The sequence below is a fragment of the Palaemon carinicauda genome, chromosome 4, assembly GCF_036898095.1.
Source record: "Palaemon carinicauda isolate YSFRI2023 chromosome 4, ASM3689809v2, whole genome shotgun sequence".
NCBI lineage: Eukaryota > Metazoa > Arthropoda > Malacostraca > Decapoda > Palaemonidae > Palaemon > Palaemon carinicauda.
The window spans coordinates 67541113-67553209 of record NC_090728.1 but is presented as its reverse complement, the minus strand read 5'-3'; positions in this window follow the sequence as shown (position 1 = coordinate 67553209).

Genomic DNA, 12097 nt, shown 5'->3' with positions numbered 1-12097 from the left:
GCCGGCAATCAATGCCGGCATGTGGGTGGTAGACTCCGAAAGTCGGCCGGCTGTTACTAGGTAAAAATGAGGGGTGGGATGTCGGCGGTATGTCGACGGAAGGCGGCAGCCTCCGGCTCACGGAAGGCTGACGTCTTAGAGGGGGGAGGCATCTTATGAATGAAGGTCACCTGAGGTAGTGGCGGTTATCGCCGGCAGTAGAGACGGCAAGGGACCGGCACCAAGATAGAAAAAGAGAAAGGTAAGGAGGGATGGAAGGGGTAAAAACCTATACCCCTACGGCATTCCTCCGGAGAGAGTGCACTCATGATAAGAGTAGATACTCCTAACATCCGGCGGCAGGGAGCCGGCAGATGGCCGGGTGCCTGTGGTAACCCAAGGGAGGGATAGAGGGCACTCAAAGAGGGGAGAATCCCCCGCCGGCAGGACCGCCACCGGCAACCACCCCCATAGAATGCTATGAAGGGTATGTGTACCAGAGCGGCCAGCTCAGCAGGAGAACAATGTTAGCCCTACCACTCCACCCAAGGGAGGAGTTGTAGGACTAAGGACAGAGGTGTGTAGGCAGGCCTACACCAAAGGGATAGGTGGGGAGGGAGAAGAAGGGGTCTTTCTAATGAGGAGACTCTGTATGAGAGCGGCCACCAAGGCAAGGGAGAACGCTCCCTAACCTAGGATAGGTAGCCCAGATCAAGTACAGTACTAGTGTACTGTCCCAAACTATAATAAGACAGAGTCTACCCCCAGAGCTTAACCTAGAGTAGGAGGACTAACTCCTAGGCTAGGAAAGCCTGAAAGACACATCGCTAGTTGCAGGGAGGAAGGAGTAACCCAACCAAGTGCAACTGGGGAAGGGAAGGGCCCTTCCTAAGGTCTCAGGCACGACCCTAAGGGGGGTTCATTCCCTTAGGGTAGGCAGAGAAGCGATAAATACTCTGGTTGTAAACAAGATCCCCCTATATAGAAGGGAAAGCAAGTCTACCCAGAGGGAATACCCGCAGGCAGGGGGAATAGGGAGTATACAAGGGTTCCTACATTAGATTAGGAGGGGGTTGATACACAATCAACTCGGTCCCTTATATGGTCCCCGAAGGCGAAAACAATTACATCACAGTAAATAGTATGTATAATAATGCCACAATCTTCATAACTTAACTTAGGAACACTAATATATATCATGCATGAAAACAAGAACTAGGCTGTCCAGCCTAGGGGCTAAGCTAGCGATCTAGTATGGGGTCGAACAGCGACCGAGTCTGATGAGCGCTAAAACACGATATAATGATTCCCTAGCCATGAAGACTAAATAACTAATAATATTAATTAGTTAAAGGACCGGAGAAGGCTGTTCTGGCTAACTAAATAAAGCATGCAACATGAACAGCGGCGCCGTAAAATGACACGTCCGGTATCGGCACAGCTCTGCCACAAAACACAATATTTTACGAAAAGTAGAAGTTACTTTACGGCCAGAGCTTATTTAAACAATACTGGGACCTGGTACTCAACTTTCCAGAAGAAGGCGAGGCTGAAGGCTGCGACATTACAGCGATGTAAGCAGATAAAGAAATCACTTGGGAAAAATCCGACCGCGTAGAAGCTACAGACGAAAGGATGAGGACGGACGTGACGTCAATGGCGCCCGTTTGTTTACGTCTCGAGTACTAAAAGTAGCCACGGATGGGAGTAACCTTGGAACGGCTCCTCAGTTACTCAGCCACCTTTCCATATCGAAGTGTTAACTCTATATGGGGTGCAGATAGCTATGTGGCGTGTCTATACATGCGTCCCCTGTTGATATACGATATCCTAGAGGGAAACCTTTAGGGTACTCGCACCAGAAGTTAGAATTCTGTGATAACCTTTAGTTTAATTCTCTGAGAATATCCACTGTAGTTAAATATACCCTAGGAAGCTACTGAAGGAACCTTCCATCAGGACGTCATGGCTATCTCACCCAAAAATAGATTTTTCGCCTCGCTCAAAATCCGTTTTGCCGGCAGCCGGCCGGCAGGGTGAATAGTCATTCCCCTGCCGGACTAGGCTGCTGGCATAGGAGGCTAGACCTCCTTAGGCCGCACTTGAAGTGGTTGTATGATGCCGCCACCTTCTCCCTGTGTTCTAGTAGACTAGTCCTGTGCTCGCAGACCCTAGGCTGAAGAATAGATATTCTTCTGCCGCCTAGGATGGCGCCGGCACTGGAACTCTGTTCCACACTTGTTGAGAGGAGGCGGCAAGTTTGCTGCCGGCCCCTTAACTGTATTGGCAGACCCTAGGCTGGAGAATAGACATTCTCCTGCCGCCTAGGATGGCGCCGATACTGAAATAGAGTTTCTTAAGGGTGTGGAAGGACCAGCAACCCTGCCGGCTCCTTCCAAACCTCATACAGGACCCTTTTCCCTCCCCCCTCTGTCCTTTAGTGATGGCCTAGCCATTGCAACCCTTTGGCCGTCATCCTACAATCTCACCGCTTGCCGGCAGGTTGTGGGGCCGGCCGGGGCTCCTACATGCAGTGGCTTAGTTGCTCAGCATTCTCTTATGGACGCAAGGCTCTGGGAAAGGCTGGGCCGGCTGCCGGCGGGAGACCCCTTTACTGTAGAGTGTTCTTCAGTTCTCCCTTGGACTGCCATTCACATACCAGTGGCTGGCAGAGACCGGCAATGGTTTGTGTCTGGGTGGAAGCCTGAATGATACATTCTCCCCTTCCATTTGAACCCTCATTCTGGGGGATGGCAGTAAGACTGAGTACTTACACCCTTATCTACTGTTGATACACATTCAATAAGGTACCCTTCACTCCTTGCTTTCTCTCTCTCTATTGGCTAGTGCCGCCGGGTACTAACCTAGCCGGCAGTTGCTGGGTACTAACCTAGCCGGCAGTTGCCAGCCAGGTTGATGCTGCTAGCCACTACCCCAGTGGGGCGAATAAGATGCAAATACATTTTTAGTATTTATTTGTATAGACAAAAATAAATACAACAACGAATGTATTGAAATAGAATCATTCAGTACATAAACAACATTCTTAAAGTACATATATATTTATCACCTGTAAGGGAAGAAATATATGTTAAGGCCACTCAAATATATTGCAAAATTATTAAGATAATTTAACTTTAGATGTTGGATATGGTCAAACACTGCATACGAATGTACACACGGCACTGGTGTTATTGGTCAGATTCTACACTTATAAAGAACAGTCCAAGGGGCACCAGGGTGACCCTTAATAAAAGGTATTACACTTAAAGATGTTAACACCTTTACACCCATTCACTGTAAAGTCCCAAACAGTTCACTGTTCATTGCAGCACTAGACGACAGGTTTTATAATACTACCTACTGCCACCACAAAGTGTTTAATTTCATGCACTTGCTTCGCATAATGTTTATAGAAGACTCTAGAGGATTTCCGACCTGTATATGAGTAGAGTCTATCAAAGTCCATATATTGAAAGAAGTTCAGTGAGGAAGCAATTTTTCTAGGATCATGACCTGCGGGTGTACTGTCAGGATCCGCTCTGCGAATAAAGTAGGTGAGCTTCGCCCTCAGTTGTTTCAGGGATAAATTTGATCCTGAGGTTTTGCCTATGAAGAGCTGTCTTCCCTTGAAGTCTGAAGTTCTTCGAAGATGACCTTTAGACACTACTAGACATAGAGAGATATCTTCCTTCAGAGGGCAGATTCTCCAAGGACCCCACCTTTTGGGGGTAGCTCGTTTTTGGCGAGAAAAGTAGGATCGGGAAAAAGATTCAGTCCTCCTTCTTCTGTGAGCTGAATATGGCCCTCGTCTCGATAGGGCTACTATTTCACTAACTCTAGCCCCTGAGGCTATAGCGAACAAAAATATCACTTTTTGTGTTAGATCCTTTAGGGAGCAATCTTCATTGTTCAAGTTCGAAGCATAGTGCAAGACTTTGTCTAAAGACCATGAAATGGGCTTCGGAGGGGCTGCTGGTTTAAGTCTAGCTCATGCCTTTGGAATCTTTTTGAAGATATCGTTCGACAGGTCCACCTAGAAGGCGTATAGAGAGGTCTAGTCAAAGCTGACTTTCACGTATTTATCATGGTGGAAGCCAAGCCTTGTTCGTGAAGGTGGACGAAGAAGGACAGGCAGAAGTCTATCGAGATTTCTGTCGGCTTTTTTGCTTTAACAAAAGAGACCCACTTCTTCTAAGACGATTCATATTGTCCTCTGGTTGAGTTTCACTTGCATTCTTCTATAAAGTCGATGCTGTCTTTTGAGATCCCAAACCTTTTCTTGACTGCTAAGGCGAGAAAATCATGAGATGAAGGTTTTGTGTTCTCAGTGATGAAGCATAAACAGTCGACTTCTGAACCAGCTAAGATAGAACTGGGTTCGGTAGAGGAAACATCCTCAGCCTCAGTTCTATCACCAGAGGGAACCAATTGCTCTTGGGCCACTTGGGGGACCACCACTGCTGCTGACCCCTTGAAGGATCTCAGCTTGTTGAGGACCTTCAGCAGGAGATTTGTTGGCGGGAACAGATAGAAATGAGTCCATCTGTTCCAATCGACGGACATGGCGTCCATCACTTCTGCCCGAGGGTCCTCGTATGGGGCTACGAATCAAGGTAGTTTCTTGTTGTCGCTCATTGCGAAGAGGTCGATCTGTAGTTCTGGGACTTTTTCCAAGATGAAGGAGAATGAGTCTGCATCCAGGGACCATTCTGACTCTATCGGCTTTCGCCTGGATAGAGCGTCCGCTGTCACATTGCGGAACCCTTGTAAGTGAACTGCTGATAAGTGCCATCTTTTCTTTCTTGCCAAGCGAAAGATGGCCAACATCACGTGGTTGATGTAGGGTGATCTCGAGCCTTGTTGATTCAGACATCTCACTATCACTTCGCTGTCCAAGACCAGCTTGATGTGGGCTGATCTGTGAGGGGATAGCTTCTTTAATGTCAGGAGGACTGCCATGGCCTCCAGAATGTTGATGTGAAAGGTCTTGAACTGGGATGACCAGGTCCCTTGAGCTTTCCTTTGATGGGAATGACGTCCCCATCCTTCCGTTGAGGCACCCGTGTGGATGACTACCGATGGTTGAGGTGGTTGTAAGGGAATAGTCCTTGCTAGGCTCTTGACCTTCGACCACGGCCTCAGAAGCAATCGCAGTACAGTAAGGTCGGTGTTGGTCTCTGTTGATCTCTTCGAGCATTTGATGCGCATCTTCTCCAGACTCCTGACGCATCTTTTAGCTGTGCTCTTAGCACTGGGTCTGTTACTGCTGCAAACTGTAGAGAGCCCAGTACTCTTTCCTGTTGGCGTCTTGAAATCCTGTTGGATTTCAGTAGTCTCTTGACAGAACCCGCAATCTCTCTCTTCTTCTTTGGTGGAATGGAGAGGCGGTGTGACTGCAAGTTCCAATGGATTCCTAATCATTGAAACTCTTGAGCTGGAGAGAGGCGAGACTTCTTGTAGTTGATCTTGAAGCCCAGATGTTCCTGGAGCTGGATCACCTTTGTGGCTGCCTGCAGACAAGCAGTCTTGGATGCTGCCCACACCAGCCAGTCGTCCAGGTATGCAGCTACCTGAACGCCTTCTAAGCGTAGCTGTTGTATGACTGTGTCCGCAAGTTTCGTGAAAATCCTTGGGGCTATGTTTAGTCCAAAGATCATGGCCCTGAAGACATACTTTGTCTTCCGTAGCTTGAATCCTAGGTAGGAGGAGAGGGGGCGGCTGACTGGAAGGTGCCAGTAAGCATCTGCCAGGTCTATTGAGACTGTGTACGCCCCTTTCGGTAACAGGGTCCTTATGTGTTGTAGGGTTAACATCCGGAACTTGTTGTTCTCGATGAACTTGTTGAGTGGAGACAAGTCTAGAATGACTCTGAATTTGTCCAAGTCCTTCTTGGGAACATAAAACAGCCTTCCCTGGAATTTGGACTTTTTTTTTCCTTATAACTTTTTTTTTCAAGAGTTCTAAGGTATATTCTTCCAATAAGGGGGTGGAGTGTTGGAAGAATTGAGGAAATGAAGGTGGAGATCTGTTCCATTTCCATCCTAGTCCATTCTTGATTAGGCTGTGGGCCCAGGGATCGAAGGTCCAACGATCCCGAAAATGGAGAAGTCTTCCTCCTACCTGGAGCCTCTCATTGCTTGGATGATCCGGAGGGTTTGCTACCCTGACCACGTCCTCCTCTACCTCGTGAGGGGTTTCTTGAGGAGCCTTGTCTAGATCCTCTACCTTTCGGGCGAAAGGTAGTGGTGTGCCTCTCAAAACCTGGGTTAAAGGCTGGTGACTGGGCTACCAGCTATTGAGGCACCACCTCGAAAGTGGTTTGCGGCTGAGCAACCATTTGGGGCACCATGGTCATGGTTACCGTGGGATGTTGCACAGGTCAAGAAGGCAGTCTCTGCTTCTTCGTCTTCCTCTTAGGTTGGGGACCAGCATCAGGGGAAGATTTTCTGTTGGCAGAGATGCCCCACTTTTAGAAAAGATTCCTATTCTCCGTTGTGGCTTTGGCGACTACCTCTTGGACTGCTTCCTTTGAGAAGAGGTCCTTGCTCCAGATACAGGAAGTGATCAACTTCCTGGGCTCGCGTTTGACCATTGCATTGGCAAACACAAACTCTCTGCAGGCCCTGCTGGCCTTCACAAAAGTGTACAAGTCCTTAACCAGGGTAGCCATGTGCATCTTGGCTATGACTGTATACATGACTGGGGTGCTTGCAATACCTGCACACATCTCCTTGCAGTTCTTGAGGGACAGAGAGGCGGCTAGTCTCTCTTTTGTCTCCTGTTCTCTTCTCAGGAGAAAGCCCGACAGCTTTGGGAGGTTCTCATTGAACTGCTGTCCTGCAATGTCCGCGTCGAGCTTCGATACCGAGAAGGTTAGGTGGACCTCGTTCCAATCCTTCCCGCCCGTGGGCAAGGCCAGATACAATGTCCTACACTCCTCTAGCGTTGGACATGGTTTGCCTGCATCAACTGCCTTAAGCACACTGTGGAGAGCTTTCGACGAGAAGGGGCAAGCTCTGGATGAAGGAACAAGGAAAGTAGGGTGCTTCTTCCTCAACGCAGAAACTTTAGAGTTGGTATAGCCTGCCTTTTTCAGGCTACTTGTCAAGAGAGCCTGTTCCTTGTCGTGATCAAACACCATGACTTCATTGGGTTCTGTCTCTTCCTTAGACGCCGGCTCACTCTTCAGCCGGATGGAACATTCCGGGTAAGCCGAAAGGTTCGGCCAGAATTATGGCCCCCATCTTCTCCAAGATATAGAGTTTCCCATTCATCATGGGCATGAACTCTGCATACCTCCAGGGATTGGTTTCGGAGCATGGTGGCAGGTCAGACACTTTGGGTCATTTGTATGACCCACGAGAAGCAACTACGTGGCTTGCTTCCCTGAATTCCTTCCTCATATCTACGTTTTCCTTACGTAGAGTATCAACCAACTGCTGGATCTGGGCCATAATCGCTTGGCCCAGCGGGTCTGGTTGAGGGGTTGGAGCCGAAGAAGTTGACGGCACAGGCTGAAATGCCGACACAGATAGAAGAGGGTCCTCCGCTTCTGTCGACTTGAGATCTTCTTTTTATCCAGGTGGTTGGGCCACCTCTTCTGCAGGGTCCTCTTGAAGGAGACCCTTTTTGGTGTCCGAGGACACTTCTGACATCCTCTCCTGATGGATGTCCATGCCTTGTAGAGCCTCGTTGATGTCGGCCTCTATTGCAAGTTGTATGCAGGGAGGTCCGGGTCGTGCCTGAGGTACGACGGCATCAGCTGTTGCCTTAGGGAATAGCAGGCTTCTAATCATGTCGCTTGGTAGGTACGGTCCCGGAGAGTTCTTTTGGAACCCTCGTACCCACTTCTGAAGTGTTTCCCTCCCAGTATCCCTCGACTCCGTCGTCTTAGGACTGCCGAAACCCTCGGTCATCAAGGCTGAGCAGACGTTGCAATCCTTGGGATCCCAATATCTCAAGGTTTCAGTTGCAATGGAGCAGAGGGCATGAGACCTGCACATGGTGTGGCCACAAAAGTTCTTACTCTTGTGGTTACAGTACATTACATCACACTTCACCTTGGCTTCCTCCTTTAAGGAAAGAAAAAGCTGAAATGAGTATGGGGTAATTTATCACACTGATAAATTAAATTCATGCATTAAAATAGCACTTACTATTATCATTATAGCTTAGGATAGTAAGCTAGAAAGAAAATAGGAAAGACACATATCTGTGTCTCCTGTCCAGGCAATATCTGTGACTTCCCTCAATATTAATATTTAAAATTTCCTTATTAGGGAAATCTAGGGTGGAAGAGCTCTAAATTCTAGAGCTGAAGTTAGTGTATACTAGCACTAACCATCCCACAATTGGAATATTAATATTGTAGGGTAAAGATATTATGTTCTGATGACCTATGGCTCATCAGGATATTGAAGGAATACTTCACTTCAACATTATTTAGCGGTCTCAACAATGGACTGTGAAAGGATACACAGAATATGTTGGAAAACATTCTACTGTATATTATATACTATAGTTTTCTAACTGCAGTATGTACTATACTGCAGAAATACTGGCTATGGTATAATCTTATACTGTAGTTCTGCCGGCATGCTACCGGCTAGGCTAGTACCTGACGGCACTAGCCGACAGAAAGAGAGAAAGCATGGAGAGAAGGGCTACCATATTATTATAGTTTAGTACAATAACTAGGGTTGTAGGGACTACTATTTCTGCTGCCTTCTTCCAGAACGAGGATTCAAATGGAAGGGGGAGAATGTAAGAATTCTAGCTTCCATCCAGCCACAGTATCTGTTGCCGGCTGCTCTGTCGGTTCCAGGGTTTGTGGCTGGCAGTCTAAGAGAGGAGTGAAGAATACTCAAAGTTATAAGGGTCTCCCACTGGCAGCCGTCATGGCCGGCACAACCTTTCCCGGAGCCTTGCTTCTGTTAGAGGGAAGGTCGAAGTGGCAATCAAGCCGCCTTTGTAGGAGCCCGGCCGGCATCGCAAGCGGGGAGATTGTAGAATACCGGCCATAGAAATTGTGACGGATAGGCCATCACTAAAGGACAGAAAGGGGAAGGGAAAGGGTCTTATATTTTTCATCGAAAGAAGGCGGCACATCTGCCTCCCACTAGCGGCCACAAACACAGAAACATGGTTTCTATACTGGCGCCGTCTTGGCGGCAGAGGAATAACGATTCCTCAGCCTAAGACCTTGCCGGATATAAGACATGTCTTCTAGACCACAAGGGCAAAGGTGGCGGCAAGTGTACTACCACTTTTGGTTGTGGGCTAGGGAAGCCGGGCTTCCTATGCCTGCAACTGTGAACCGACAGGGGAATGACTAGTACCCCATCAGTAGAGTTGCCAACAACAAGACTGAATACTCTGAGTTACTGTTGTAATTCAGAGCCGGGATACTCACTGGCAAAGAGGGAAGACAGAAACACTATCCCAGTCAAGCCGGAGTACACTACTCTATGGCAAGACCAAGATAGGGTTGTCGCGTAATGGCGGCACTCAGAGGGAAGGAAGCGTTTATCCTTAAATCTCTAAAAGAGACGAGTATTGAATTATGTTAGTAATTCTATGAGATATGCGATCTCCAACTGAATTGATAAAACGATACAAGATGATAAACGGGATAACGTTACTGAAGTATACTAAAACGCATCAGGCTAGCCTCACTCGAGTCGGGATCTCGGTTATGCTACGTCACCGAGACCCTATCGTATACAATCGAAACGTTTCACAAAAGAGGAAATATTACGTGCATGATCAGATCTTCACTAGTATAATTTGCCTAAATAGCTATAATTCATTAAAGCTAAATACCGGGGACGTCGTACTACTAACTAAATAAAGCATTCATGGCATACGACCGCGTCCAAAATGGCCGCCTCCGGTGATGGCTGTGGTCCGCTATACACATCTAAATTATGCTAATTTAACTGTGAGAAGGGAGCTAAAAATTATACATAGGAAAGATTAAATACTCAACTTTCCAGAGGATGAAGATGCTGGAGAATGCATGATAATAATCCAGGAATAGTAACAAAACACCGAAAGCGAGCGGGAGATACACCGTGCTTGATTGGCTACTATTAAAGGAATGAGTTGCCATGAGTGGCTCTGTAGTAGTATGGAAAGGGGATCCACCGGGTAACCTTGATGACGGCGCCCCTTCATTTTCGCCACTCTTCCCCCTCAAAGCGTAAAATCTATTTGGGGTGAAGATTGACATGTGTTGTAGCAAGAAGTACGTCCCCTGATATTATGCGATATCCTTAAAAGTTATATTAAGGATACTCGCGCGAGGAATTAGAATTCTGGGAACCTGTGGTTAATTCTCTGGGAGTATCACTGTAGCCAAATATCCCTTAGAAAGCTGCCTAAAGGAACCTTCCATCAGGACGACATGGCTATATCACAAAAATAGATTTTTCGCTTTGCTCAAAATCCGTTTTGTACAAAACAAATTTTCTTTATGTCAGTATTGATGTTTACTTATTATTCTCTGCACTGATTCTTGTAAATAAAAGTCTGTGAACTTTTACATGCATTTTATTTTAAGCCCTATTATTACTTTAGCGGCAATGAATTTAGTGTGCCCCTTTATTGTTTTCCTTCCTGAACATATTCGATTTAATTATATTGATAGGTATTTGTTCCATACATTTTACCTACGATGCCTCCTTCAGTTTTGGGCTCTCTAAGGTTCCCACCACTGAAATCAGATGCCTTTCCCATCGCGGTGGGCGGTCCTTTGGCCCTTTTTACCTCCCTAACAGACCATCATACTTGTCAATACTGCCTCTGTATTGCTCTGGAATAGATTTTCGAGACTGATGCCTATGCTTTGACGGAGTAATCCTGTTAGCGCATTTCGGTATTGGAACCTCTCTTCGAGGCCTCCTACCTAGTCATAGGTAATTCTCTGGTACACTTCCATCAGGACGACATGGCTCGAGCCCAAAAAACAGATTTTTTCCGTAACTGGAATACAAACCACTCTATTTATTAGGGGTTATACTCTTGATTGAGCTGAAATGACAAGCCATTAAAATTTAGCGAGTGTTAACTACCCACACCGCTACTTAGCGGGGGGTAGGGGGGTAGCTTGCTACCACTCCTGCTTCACACACCTGTGATTTAGTTTCCTTTACTTTTGGCTCGGATGGAGAGCGGTTGTTTCCGCTCTTCCTCCTCGCCTATTCTGGACTGCCATCAATTTTTGTCTTTTAACATACTCTTTCTTATACACACACACACCACACACACACATATATGTATATATATATATATATATATATATATATATATATATATATATATATATATATATATATATATATATATATATGTATATATACTTTTGGGCTCAAGCCATGACGTCCTGATGGAAGGTTCCTCTAGTAGCTTCCTAAGGGTATATATGTCTACAGTGGATATTATCAGAGAATTAAACCAAAGGTTTCACAGAATTCTAACTTCTGGTATGAGTACCCTGAAGGTTTCCCTTTAGGATATCGTATATCAACAGGGGACGTATGCATTGACATGCCACATGGCTATCTGCACCCCACATAGCATTTACGCTTCTAGGGGGAAAAGGTGGTGAGATAACTGAGGAGCCGCTCCAAAGTTATCCTCCTACGTTACTGTTACGGTACCTCGCGACGTAAACAAACGGCAGCCATAGCTGTCTGCTATCATGAATGACGTCACGTCCGTCTTCTTCATTCCAACCTTTGTAGCGATCTACGTTGTTTGGTTTTTTCCCAGTGATCCTTATTTTTTGCCATGTCGCAACCTTCAGCCTCGCCTTCTTCTGGAAAGTTGAATACCATGTTCTTGTATTGTATAATTAAGCTCTGGCCGTAAAGTAACGACTATTTTTCCTTAAATCTTGTGTTTTGTGGCGGAACTGTGCCCTGACCGGAGGCGTCATGTTACGACGCCAATGTTCGCACCGCATGCTTTATTTAGTTAGCCAGAACAGCGTTCCCGGTCTCATAACTAATTAAATATCATTAGTTATTTAGTCTTCATTGCTAGGAATTAGTTATATTATGCCGATAGTATTCTTGGCGCACTTAGTTAGCCGATCCTAGGCTCGATGCCTAGT